The sequence below is a fragment of the Phoxinus phoxinus genome (genome assembly GCF_949152265.1).
Source record: "Phoxinus phoxinus genome assembly, chromosome: 9".
Taxonomy (NCBI): domain Eukaryota; kingdom Metazoa; phylum Chordata; class Actinopteri; order Cypriniformes; family Leuciscidae; genus Phoxinus; species Phoxinus phoxinus.
The window spans coordinates 11,047,503-11,060,411 of NC_136884.1; the positions used below are offsets into that span (position 1 = coordinate 11,047,503).

The following is a 12,909-nucleotide window of genomic DNA, read 5'->3' on the forward strand; positions in this document are numbered from 1 at the left end:
ACACATACACACACACACACACACACACACACGCAGCAGCACTGCCCCCTTCCTTCAGCCACAGTGTCCCTCTGTTGTGCTTCTGATCAAATGCACACTTTTGATCAAACGCATACACACACAAGCACACGCACACACTTTGCTTATCTAAACGGGGCTGTACAATATCATAGGCTTCTATTGTTTTTTATAAAACAATATTAATTACTACACACTTACCCTAAGTGTAAAATGAAATTTTTTTTTAGTTTTAGAATAAAAAAAAATATATTTCACACATTTTAAGTCATTTTTACATTTTAGGATGTCCTCAGATGTCTGCAAAGTTTAGCAAAATGAATTTTTGGGGCTGTTTTGCCTTAAAACAAAACAAAAATGTTAAAATAAAATAAGAAAATATTAAGGCGGCGTGAACCATTTTTAGGTTCAGGTTTAGGGTTTTAGGTTCAATTCTGGCAAATCGAGATGAATGGCAAAAAGTTGCCCATTTTTTCCTGAATTCACCCTCAATGCTGAGCTTAAGCACGTCAACCACACACAAACACATCTGAGTTTAAGCGAGCTGTATGCTTTGTGTTTTCACAGTGTAACTAACACACTGCCCCTGTCACTCTTTATTACAGAGAAGGAGAGAGTGAGAGAGAGAGCTAGACAGAGGGAGAGAGAAGGAACTATTCTTCGAAACGGAGGAAAGCACGTCTGACAGATTGAAATACAGCAGCGAGACTTTAACGGTGAACTTTAAACAGTGTGTCAGTTTTTCTCAACCTCCTCACAAACACTGCAGTCTAACTTCTGAACACACTGCAGACACATTTAGTGTACGTCTGTGAAGTTACACACAGACATGCAGGGAATAAGATTAGTGTGTATATACAGTATATACATATACACACATACATACACACACTAATCATCTTATTTCCTTTATGTCTCCTGAAGTCACGGTAATATTTACAACAAAATTGTCTTTCATTGGCATTTAATTTATGATAAGCATGAAAAAAATCATGTAATGTTTGGTAGATAATCCAATTTGTTGAGTAAGTTAGTGAACTTAGAATAGCACTGTGCCCTGGCCTCTCCAGCACACACAGTAATAATGTTGTTAGGGCATTGTGGTAACATTATTTGTGCATTTTCCTGTTGATCACTGAGGAAATTGTTAGCAGCATGACAATGTTCAAGGCACACACCGACCCAGCCTGACCCCTGCTAAAATTGTACGCTTGCAAAACGGCCCTAATACTGTACATACAAATAACTCCAGTGGTTTTTGTGTGTGTATATACTGTACATATACACACACAAACACACATACGTTTATGAAAGTCTTCACACAATCCCTCCTTCAGTGCAAGTCTGTGGGAATAAATCCGCAAATCATGCAGAAATCGTCTGATTGTTTAGAAACGGCACAATTCTAGTCAATAAGTCACACAATTTCATATATGTCTGTAGGACAAACTGTACTGGACAACATTGAATTTTTTTTTTTATACTAGGGTACAAGGGTTTGTTTCAATCCCTAACTCCAAATATGAGCAATAGTAATAGAGATGCTTGATTTATAAAGCACTAATACAAAGTGGTGACAGAAGACAGGATACTGTAGAGATGTTTCAAAGGGAAAAGAACGTAGTGAATAAAATGTGCACACACACACACACACACACACACACCAGCATAAGCGGCAAATTAATTAGCTTCTCTCAGGTAGCAATTATCTGTAGTTAAACATTTTAACGATCTTTCGAGTCAAGGCTGCGAGGTGATGGAGAAATAGATGAAAAAAAAAAAAAGAGTTGAAATAACATCAACAACAGCCAGTGAGACAAAGACTGAGAGCAGAAAATCCATCAGAACAGGAATAAAGAGCAGTTCCAAACAGTTTCATCCACTTTTTAAAGCTGCTATTGATGAAGATGGCTTTTTAAGAGAACAGGAGCGTGAATGGAGAAGGCAGGTGCTTTCAAGGTTCAAACTCTCCAGATGGGCTGATTCGTTCAATTCCGTCAAATCTACAAACTTCACTTTTCTAACCACAGGCTTTTATGTGAGAATTATACTGCACCGCACACATATGCTCACGCAGGTATTTGCATACATGCGAAGAAGAAGAGAAACCCGCTACGAATGTAAAGAAACGCATGCATGCGTGCTCCGTCTTTATCCGTTTATCACAAATACATGCATCCAGCAAACGCACATATGAAAACACACAATAGGTCCCTTCAGCAGATGTGTGGTGTCCAAGCCCCCTCACAGCTGTGCTGCATTAGAGGCCCCGAGTACTGAGGGTCTGACACAGACAGGCAGTAAACAATTCCCTTACACCGTTACAGACACACACATACACACACACACACACACCGCTAGAATTCAGCTATTACCCCCTAAGAGGCAAAATCAGGGAAGTTCTTCAGCTTACTAAAGCCCAACAGTATTTATATCCTTCACAATATCAAACAGATCAAAATAATGTACAGTAGGTCAAAATCAAACATTTTTTGCACATATTATTTACTTAACCTCATTTAGTTCCAAACCCATATGACTACTTCTTCAATGAGAAACAAAAGTATGCAGGTCACCCCCTCCCTCCCCTTATAATAAATATGAATGGGGACTGAGTTGTTAATGGACACAAAGTCACAATAAAAGTTGTTTATACAATGTGAATGTGTCTGCAAATTTTAAAGTCTTTGAAGGCATATGACACCTTTGGTTACAAAAAATATTGGCATCTACCCAATTCGCACTTAATTGTTCTTTTGAGAATGTTCTTTTAATAGCTTCATCCGGTCTAAATGATTCCTTCCCAAATTGGATTGGACTACTTTAACAGAATGAAGCCAATGAAAAGCCTACAATAAAACTGCCAAATCTGTGAAATTCACAACTGGTTGGCTTGTCATATATGGATAACTTTTCTTTTGAGCTTGAAAACTCCAGTCCCCATTCACTTTCACTGTAAAGAAAAGAGAGGGCAGCACGTTCCTAAACATTTCTCCTTTTTGTGTCCCACGGAAGAAAGAAAGTCATGCAGGTTTGAAATGACATGAGGGTGAGTTAATGATGACAGCATTTTAATTTTCATTTTAATCCTTTCTGGATCTCTACAGTTGCCCATCTCTCATTCTCTTCCTTTCTTTCTCTCTTTGGCTTGTGTGAGGCGTGTGACAAGGTTGTGAAGTGCGTTTATCTGGACTGAGAGAGAGGAAATCTCTGTCTGATGGCTGAGTGGCAGACGAGAGAAGCTATTAAGATAGAGTCCTTATCTTCCCTCCTCAGCACAAGACCGGCTTTACACACACACACTGAAAAATCTGTCTGTTGTCCTCTGCTGCTGTCAGTCATCTTGCAATGGTAAATATCAACATATCACAAAATACACAACAACTGCTTTTACATGTTTTACACTTTTACTTGTCTGTAAGGCGCTCTGGGGTTGTAATAACGGTTTTTCTCTGTTTCACCCACTAGGCTGTCTATATTCCCCGTTTTGTAGTCGTGAATGACCCGCCAACCACTTGTAAAACTGCACAGATTTATGTTACACAAACAGCAACAACAAACGTTGGGTGAACGATCCCTTTTTCGTCACCTTGGGTCCACAAAAAAACAAACATATATTCCATTTTATTTACACTGCCATTGAAAAGTTTGGGTTCGGTCCTTTTTTTTTTTTTTTTTTTTTTTAGAAGTAGAGGAGAGAGAAAATATAAAATTGCCCAATGCATCTGTTTTATGCAAGTCTCTTATGCTCACCAAATCATTTATTTGATCAAAACAGCAATATTGTGAAATATAATTCCAAATGAAACCAATTGCTTTATATTTTAAAATGTAGTATTCCTCTTATGGCAAACCTGAATTTTCAACAGCTGTGACTCAAGTCTTGTCACATGATCCTTCAGAAATCATTCTGATATGCTGATTTAGAGCTCAATAATTATTTCTTATTATTATCAATGTTGTAAAAGGTTCAAAAGAACAGAATTTATTGGAAAAAGAAAACTTTTGTAACATTATAAATGTCTTTACTGCAACTTTTTTGATCTGTTCAGCATTACATAAGATAATAATGTTGATGTTATTAATGAAATAATCCTTTTTAACATTGATCCCTGGTTTGGATGAGTCTGGATTGGGGTCTCTGGGATCTGTTAAGGTTGAAACTCCCTGCTTTATTGCAATGACACATTCTGACACACTGTTTTGTACGGTCCAATTCCTGATACACAAACACATGAATGTACAGGGGGAGGGGTGGGGGGGGGTGGGACATGAATATGAACACAACCGAACATTTGCTCTCTCTGAAAGTCCAGTGAGATGTACGTCTTTTGAAACTCCCAGTAGGGGAAGAAAATTCACAACCTGGAGGGCAAAATTATGCTTCATTTCACTTTCAAAGAGACATACAACCTCACACGACTCAGGTACTACAAAATGCATTACAACGAAGGCGCCGCACCACTACAACCGTGAACCGACAGTCAAGAACCAGTCTACTGGATTACAGGTACTCACAAGACAGTTGTTGTGTTTCACTTCCCATAACAAGGCTGAAACAAGCTCTAACAGACTAAACTACTTTGCAGCACCAGGCTTGGGAAAGAATAGTGTGAATGAAAGAGAGAGAGTGAAGAGAGGAAAGAAACACCGAGTGTCTTCGCGCCATTAGAGTCGCGATGTAGCACTGCATGAGCTCAAATAATGACGAACGATAATGCCCCCCCTGGAGCTCATCCATCCACCCTTTCTCTCAATCCCTTCATCCATACCTTGCTCTGTTCATCTACTCTTCCTATCACTAAACTGCTCTGTTAGACTCAACCTACTTTAATTTTGAAAGAAATTTATACTTTTATTTAGCAAGGATGCAATAAATTGACAGTAAAGACATTTATAATGTCACAAAAGATTTCCATTTCAAATAAATGCTGTTCTTTTGAACTTTCTATTCATCAAAGAATCCTGAAAACCAATATATTACGGTTCCCGGCAAAATATTAAGCAGCACAACTGTTTTCAACATTGATAATAAGAAATGTTTCTGGAGCACCAAATCAGCATATTAGACCAATTTCTGTTGGATCATGTGACATTGAAGACTGGAGTAGCCTAATCACATGAATAAATTACATTTTAAAATATATTCAAATAGAAAACAGTTATTTTAAATTGTAATAAAATTCACATTATTGCTGTTTTACTGTATTTTTTATCAAATACATCATTGGTGAGCATAGGAAACATACACACACATTGGCGAAATTCATATTTCTTTCTCTCTACCAAACAAACACATGAAGCTTATTAGTGCTAACCCAATGTACTTCGGTTACACAAGCCTGATACCTCATAAACTGGCTACAATGTCACATTTTCTGGGTTATTTATTTTTTTACCCAGACTGCTGGGCATTTTGTTGGGTTATTTTCAAAGTGTTTGGTAGTTGTGCGTAACCCAGTGCGGACTCATTTTTACAGCTTAGTTTAGGGGAGAAAGCCTTGCATTAAGTATGCCTACATAGTACATCAAACTCTTCCCAAAAGACCAGACACTTTTAAATTTAAGTGTCAGTCTTGAATTCTTCATGTGACAGTTTGCAGAGAGAATATACCTGGCAGTTCTCTCCAGGAAATTCAAGAGCACATGCTTCTAAACGGCTTCGGCACTTCTGTGCCTGCGGATCAGCGTCGACACAGAACAGGCAGGAAAAAGAAAGGAAAGGAAAACAAGGGAGGGAGAAAGCAGCATTGAGATGATTCTCCACAGTGGCTTTGTGCAGCTCCTCTAAAAGTCCATCTGCGAGAAGCTCTCAGATCTCCAGCCTGCAGCTACAACACCTCCTCATCCTCCGCCTGCCTCCACGCCTCTACTGATGCTGCCACCGCAACCGCCTTTTAATGGCGAATAAAGCGAAGACCAAAGCTCTACTGCAAGATGAAAATAGAGTTTATTGTTTAAAAAGTCAACTGTCTACCTGAGAAACGACCTGGAGCAAAAATTTATTGTTCAGAGGTTTTAGTTTAAAGTGTTGAGATGTTGTTAAGATCTCCGGAACTTCAGGAGACGACAACATGTACAGAAGCATGTAATTGCAACTGTATAGCTCAATCAAATTTATTTAAAAAATGGACAAATTTTCATAATAATTCATTACATTTATATAGCGCTTTTCTGGACACTCAAAGCGCTTTACATAGAAGGGGGGAATCTCCTCAACCACCACCAATGTGCAGCATCCACCTGGATGATGCAACGGCAGCCATATTGCGCCAGAACGCCCACCACACACCAGCTTACTGGTGGAGAGGAGACAGAGTGATGAAGCCAATTAGTATGTATATATATAGGAGGATGATTAGGAGGACATGATGGACAGAGGCCACTGGGCAAATTTGGCCAGGACGCCGGGGTTACACCCCTACTCTTTCGAAAGACATCCTGGGATTTTTAATGACCACAGAGAGTCAGGACCTCGGTTTAACGTCTCATCTGAAGGACGGTGCTCTTTGTCAGTATAGTGTCCCTGTCACTACACTGGGGCGTTAGGACCCGCACAGACCACAGGGTGAGCGCCCCCTGCTGGCCTCACTAACACCTCTTCCAGCAGCAACCTGGTTTTCTCAGGAGGTCTCCCATCCAAGTACTAACCAGGCTCAGCCCTGCTTAGCTTCAGTGGGAAACCAGTCTTGGGCTACAGGGTGATATGGCTGCTGGTACATATCATACAGCCCTTAGCCCTAGTCGGACGGGACTAGTTTTCTAAACGACGTTGGAGTTACAATTCTTATCACTCGATGCCTGTGATTTCATGTACCGATTCGGACGGGACCAACATCTTTGTGACAAAAATCCGTGAAATCTAGACAAGTACAGGTGCATCTTACTCTTTCCTGACACTGATTGCCAGTCTTCGCAGTTTTGAAGATTTGGCTCCATTTATTAATTGCATATGTTATTTTATCATCGGATACCATCCATATTGAAACTAAATAAAAGCATGCCGAAGATTGGTGCGCAAACGGTAGCTCAGCTAGTTCAAAAACACACCAGGAGAAGCGTTAGGATAACACAATATCAGCAATCACAGATATTTGCATTAGGACGGGATTCATTTTCTCAGAGAAACGTTGAGTTTGCCGAAAAACTGTATGATAATTTGCCTTGGAATATTTACAGAGGTTGCGTGAGAAAAACACAGACTTGGCAGATTCGGACGGGATTAAAATAGCAAAGTACGTCTGTGAAACACACATTTCTCTAACGACCCCCTGAAAACCTAGTACCCTCCGAATTGGGGTTTTGATGATGTTTGCATCATTGATTCTGTTCTTTTCCCATTTATTACTGTGAAGTTGCTTTGAAACCTTTTCTATTGTATGAAAATCGTATGAAATATTGTAAAAAAAAATCTCTGAGGTGAAAACAAGCTACCATACACGTGAGACTAAAGTCTTTCTCTCGGGATAAAAATCTGAGAAGCAGGAGATTTCAATTGCTCTCCATGTCATTTTACTGCCGTCTAGGAAAAGCAATGTCGATATCAAAGGGATCTCATTTGTAATTTTTCTTTCCTCTGGGGAGAGAAAGTTAAGGTACGGCGGTGGCGTTCCTGTTTGTTCTGGGGAACTGTAATGTTTGCACTGACTGCTTTTGAGGAAGCCGATTAGCCATCGAGGGAGAGCGAGGAGGCAGAGAGAGACAGCAGGAGTTCTGAGGGGAACTGCAAACAGATCTTTCTCTTAATCCTGTTCACCTGGAGGCACATCCTCTCTCTCAGCTTTTCCTCTGCCGCCCAGACTTCTCTCCCTCTCTTTCCGCATAATCCTCCAGCCATGTTTCCTCTCTGTGCCATGGGCGTCCCCGTCCATCCTGGACCCCGCTGCCAGAACACCCATTCTGCCCCTCACGCTCTCGCCGCCAAACACTCCACTCTGCCCACCACGGCCCTGTCAACTCCTGAGGACTACAAGCTCAAAGCCCTACACCACCTCCACTTTTCAGCCAAACACCTGACACTGCTGACCCTCAGAGCGGCAAATCTCCTAGACTACCTAACAAACACATACGGCCAACACTTACCATGCCAAACTGTCAGACATGGTGCCATGTAATCTCATCCAAACATCCTAGATCCTTCCTCACACACACACAAAACATCCAAGACTTTCCCCCATTCCCAGATTGCCAAATACCCTCAAATACTGCCATCCAGCACTAACTTCCTCAGGGAGGGTTCTGGGAATGCAAAGGAGGAAAGAGGAAATAATAATAGAGGGGAGGAAAGAAAGGAAAACAAAAAAAACAGAAGAGGCAATGTTTTTACAATGGAATGATTACAATGTAATCAATATGTGTTCACTACGTTCACCATGGCACAATGTAATATAATTGTACACACCACACACACACACACACACACACACACACACACACACACACACACACACACACACACACACACACACACACACACACACACACACACACACACACACACACACACACACACACACACACACACACACACACACACACACACACACACACACACACACACACACACACACACACACACACACACACACACACACACACACACACACACACTAGTTTTGAATACTGTAACCTTACCCCACACACCCTAACAGAAAACTTTCTACATTTTTACAGATTTACAAAACAACAACAAAAACTCCATTTCATTGACTTTATCATTACACTTTTTTTATACAAATGAGAAAGTTCCTAAAAGGAGGTTTTGGGAGATTTTGGCAGGTTTATCACACTTTTGTGTACACATGTATCCCCAAAACATGGTAAAGTAGGTGCACACAAACAATAGATATGTTAAAAGACTGACCAATTAAGAGTATAGCAAGCAAATGTCTCTGGCAAGAAAAATAATATAATACAATAAAATAACATAACATAAAATTATTATTCTTTAAAATAAAAAATAAAAAATAAAAATAATATAAAAGAAAATAATGTACTAAATAAATATTTGTATAATATAAGAACGTATAATTAAATTAGAATTGTAGCATTTGGTACACAATAAAAAAAAAAAAAATGCCCCAGGCTAAATAATAAATAAATAAATAATGATGTATAATTAAAAATGATAAAAATACAATTTAGTTATAGAATTGAATTATCACCATTGTGATGATAAAAGGCCCAAATATTAGCCAATTAATTGGCCTGACCACTATTTTGGTCACCACATTTTACCTTACAAAGCATAAACTTCAACTTAAATGATCTACTCATATATAGGTAATACAATTATTACCAGCATACAGGACTTCCGTTAAGAATACTAGACATGGTGGTATAGCTAGGGCTCATCCATGCAGAGTGGATGTATATGTGCTTGTGTACGTTTGTGTGTTATGTCCATTTCCTGTGATCCCCCTCTGGCACACAGATGGTTAAGCCCACCCAGCACAGTGCAGAGGGCGGGGGAGGGGCACGCACACAGGGCACAGGCTACAGATGGCACAGAGGGCATCGCCAAGCAGACTGCATGGCACGAGGAGGGGAGGGGACCGTGTGTGTGTCTGTGTGTGTATGGGGTTGACAATACCCTGGTATACTCTCTATCACCCCTAACCCCTCCTCCCCCTCCCAAAAAGGGATCTCATTAGCATCTATACCTAGGTACGGATCTCTGAGGGTGAGGGTTTGCCCAGTTTCTTCTGCATCTTTTATACTGCTTGTACTTTTCATTTTTTATCTCTCTCCCATGTCACTTCCCTGTCATTGTAGGATCTGCTTCCGATGCCATGCACTCTTTGATATTCAACAATGACTAATTCCCATCTGTTCGCTGATCTCCACGGACACCCCGTTCATAATTACACACACTTTTGATTGTTTCATTAGGATACAAGGCTGTTCTAATAAGTGCCATGATATGTAAGTGACAAGAAAGTATTATTAGATTTTTTTTTAAAAACTACTTTAGTTTGCCCAAAAATGAAAATTGTTATTATTTCCTTACCATCATGTTGTTTCAAACCTTTATGACTTTCTTCTGTGTAACATGAAAGGTGTTGAAATGTTGAATAATATGCTGGTTGCTCTTTTCCAAGCTATTACAATGAATGGGTACTGGAGCTTTCAAGCTCAAAAAGGCGCAAAGCACCATGGAAGTATGATAGAATTGCTCCAGAAGACTCAATTACTATATTTCAAGTCTTCTGAAGTCAGACTGCACAATAGATTTGTGTGAAATTTAAGTCATTCGATCTTCTCTTGAGCTTTTAACTGCTGTGACAGGCTCACTGGATCAATGAGTTGAACTCAACAACCAGATCAATTCGACCTGTGAACAAATCATTAAGCTGTTGTCAACTGGATCAACTGAATCAGTGAAAAGATTCAAAAGATTTTTATCACCATACCTCCCACATCGTCATGAACGTGCCAGTAAGAGCAAGGTCAGATATTCAGATTTTCAGTGAGTATCAGTCTGATTCTCACACAAGGCTCAAATGACTTGCAGTATGAAGCACATTCTTAAGTATTCTTATTAAACAAAATCATACATGTTTGGAACAACATGATGCCGAGTAAAAAATAAATAAAAAAAGAAGAAAAAGACAGAATTTGCATTGATGTGTCGTAGGTTATTAAGGAGTCATGACTCAAGCAGTAGAATTTAAAGCAGTGTGAAACACGCCAGTCCAGCTCCTATTTCTTTTTCTTTTCCTCTAAGTGTATTTGTAACAGAGAGGCCATGTGTTTGGGAGGAAAATGCCACGTGGGCAGGAGTCAAACAATAGCTTGCTCACACAGGTGACATCATGTCATAAACGCTGCCATTAAGAGAGCGGGGCCATGGCTGGGTTGCCATGACGGTAAGCAGACCATAGAGAGGACGTGGCACGATAGCCCCCACTGCTTCTGCCAAAACAAGGCATAATCATCAGGTGGAGTCCCAAACACACACACACACACACACACACACACACACACACACACACACACACACACACACACGCACAGCTCTATCTGGTCAAGTGCATGATGAGAGCCATCTTGGCTCCAAATTCCAACATTTCGGTTGGCTTCCATATGTAAACTCAAACCACAGCAATTTTCTACACAAAACAGCCTCATTTCCTCTGTGAAGACACAAGACACTCTACATTCAAATCAAGCAGCTATTTTTGAGAGAGTGAAGGAGTGAAGGAATAAACAGGTGGGTGAACAAATGATTGAGTGAATATGAATAATCAGCGACGCTTCAATAATGAGGATACTTCCTGTCAGCTTTCAGTGGCTGAAGAACAGATGCACCACACGCAGCAGATGTGTGCAGTTGGAGACACATCTGAAAGTTCATCTCGACAGAGGTCCTTTAAAAAACACTTTCTGTTCATATATTGTTTTTTTGCATTCCTCTTTTTTTTTTTTGTTGTTGTTTATTTGTTCATCACGCCTTGCTGCACCGCGCCAGAACTGGCCCGAGGAAAAAACGGTGGAAATCTTTGGCACTCTGCAAATCTTTGAAGCGATTTGGAGAGAGATGACTTACGGAAATTACGAGCGTATCGTCAGACTCCGGTTTGAATGCACATGAAACGCAACAGGGGAAATTTTCCTCAAAGATAAGTATGCAGAAACACACACAAAAAAAACACCCCGCACTAACAAACCCACATACAACAAACTAGCCTTACCCTCATTTGCTGTACTTCAGGTTGAAACTGGAAGAATTTACAAAATCAGTTACATTTATAAATTGTCCAAAGTAAAAAGAAATTAACATATTATTTTTGAATGCACCACCATTCAAAAGTTTGGGGTTGGTAAGATAAAAGTAATAAAAAAGTGTCTTATACTCCCCAAGACTGCACTTATCTGATCAAAAATACAGTAATAACAGTAATATTGTGAAATATTACTTCAATTTAAAATAACTGTTTTCTATTTAATATATTTTTGGGGGACACTTTAGAATACCGTCATCTGAATAGGAACAAATGAGTAACGCAATATTAACATTTTTTTAATTACTACTATTAACTAACAAGAAACTCTGATTAATGAATTAAGTAACAGCGCTCAGATGAGGTAGTTCACTATTAGCTTATCAGTAACTACTATTTTTTCATACCTCCCAGAGGACTAACTAACTACTATGTTCATAATTAATGAGAGTAATGCACAATGTATAATTAATTCTAAGCAAAGGTATTTGTAACCTACTAGTAATGAGTATTACCAAATCCTTCAGAAGGAGTTACTAATTATTTGGATCAGCATTCTAAAGTGAAAAGCATGATAACTCTCTAAAATGACTGAAGTCATTGTACACTTTTGAGGTTTTGGATAGTAATGTAGTTATATCCTTCTAAAGGAATTGCTGGAATTATTTGGATCAGTATTCATGTTCAAGTGAATACATATTCAAATGAAGATCATGGTAACCCACTAATGATGCAAGTGTTACTACTTCCTTCAAAAGGAATTACTAAAAATGTTTATTAGTATTCTAAATTGAAGATCATGGTGACCCACTAGTAATGACTCAAGTCAAGTGTTACCGAATCCGTCAGAATCAATTACTAACCAAGACCTTACAAAAACCTTAAAAGCTTACAATGACTTCAGTCATTACTAGAGAGTTATCTTGCTTTTCACTTTAGAATACTGTTCCAAATAATTAGCAACTCTTTATGAATGATTTGGTAATCCTCGAGTCATTACTAGTGGGTTACAATGATCTTTACTATAGAATAATGTACAGACACCTGGTCATAATCTCCAGGAAAGAAGCTTGATCATCCTGTCTGGGTTTAATTTTTGCAATAACTACAGGCTGATTGTACATTAATGCCTGGCTTCACTCGTTTAGAAACACATATGTTACATTTT

At 39.3% G+C, this 12,909-nt stretch overlaps 1 protein-coding gene across 5 annotated transcripts in view; it reads right to left on the reverse strand.

Moving 5' to 3' along the window:
- sox5 (SRY-box transcription factor 5) overlaps window positions 1-12,909 on the reverse strand; it is a 183,423-nt gene that overhangs the window by 71,502 nt on the left and 99,012 nt on the right. The window lies entirely within an intron of this gene.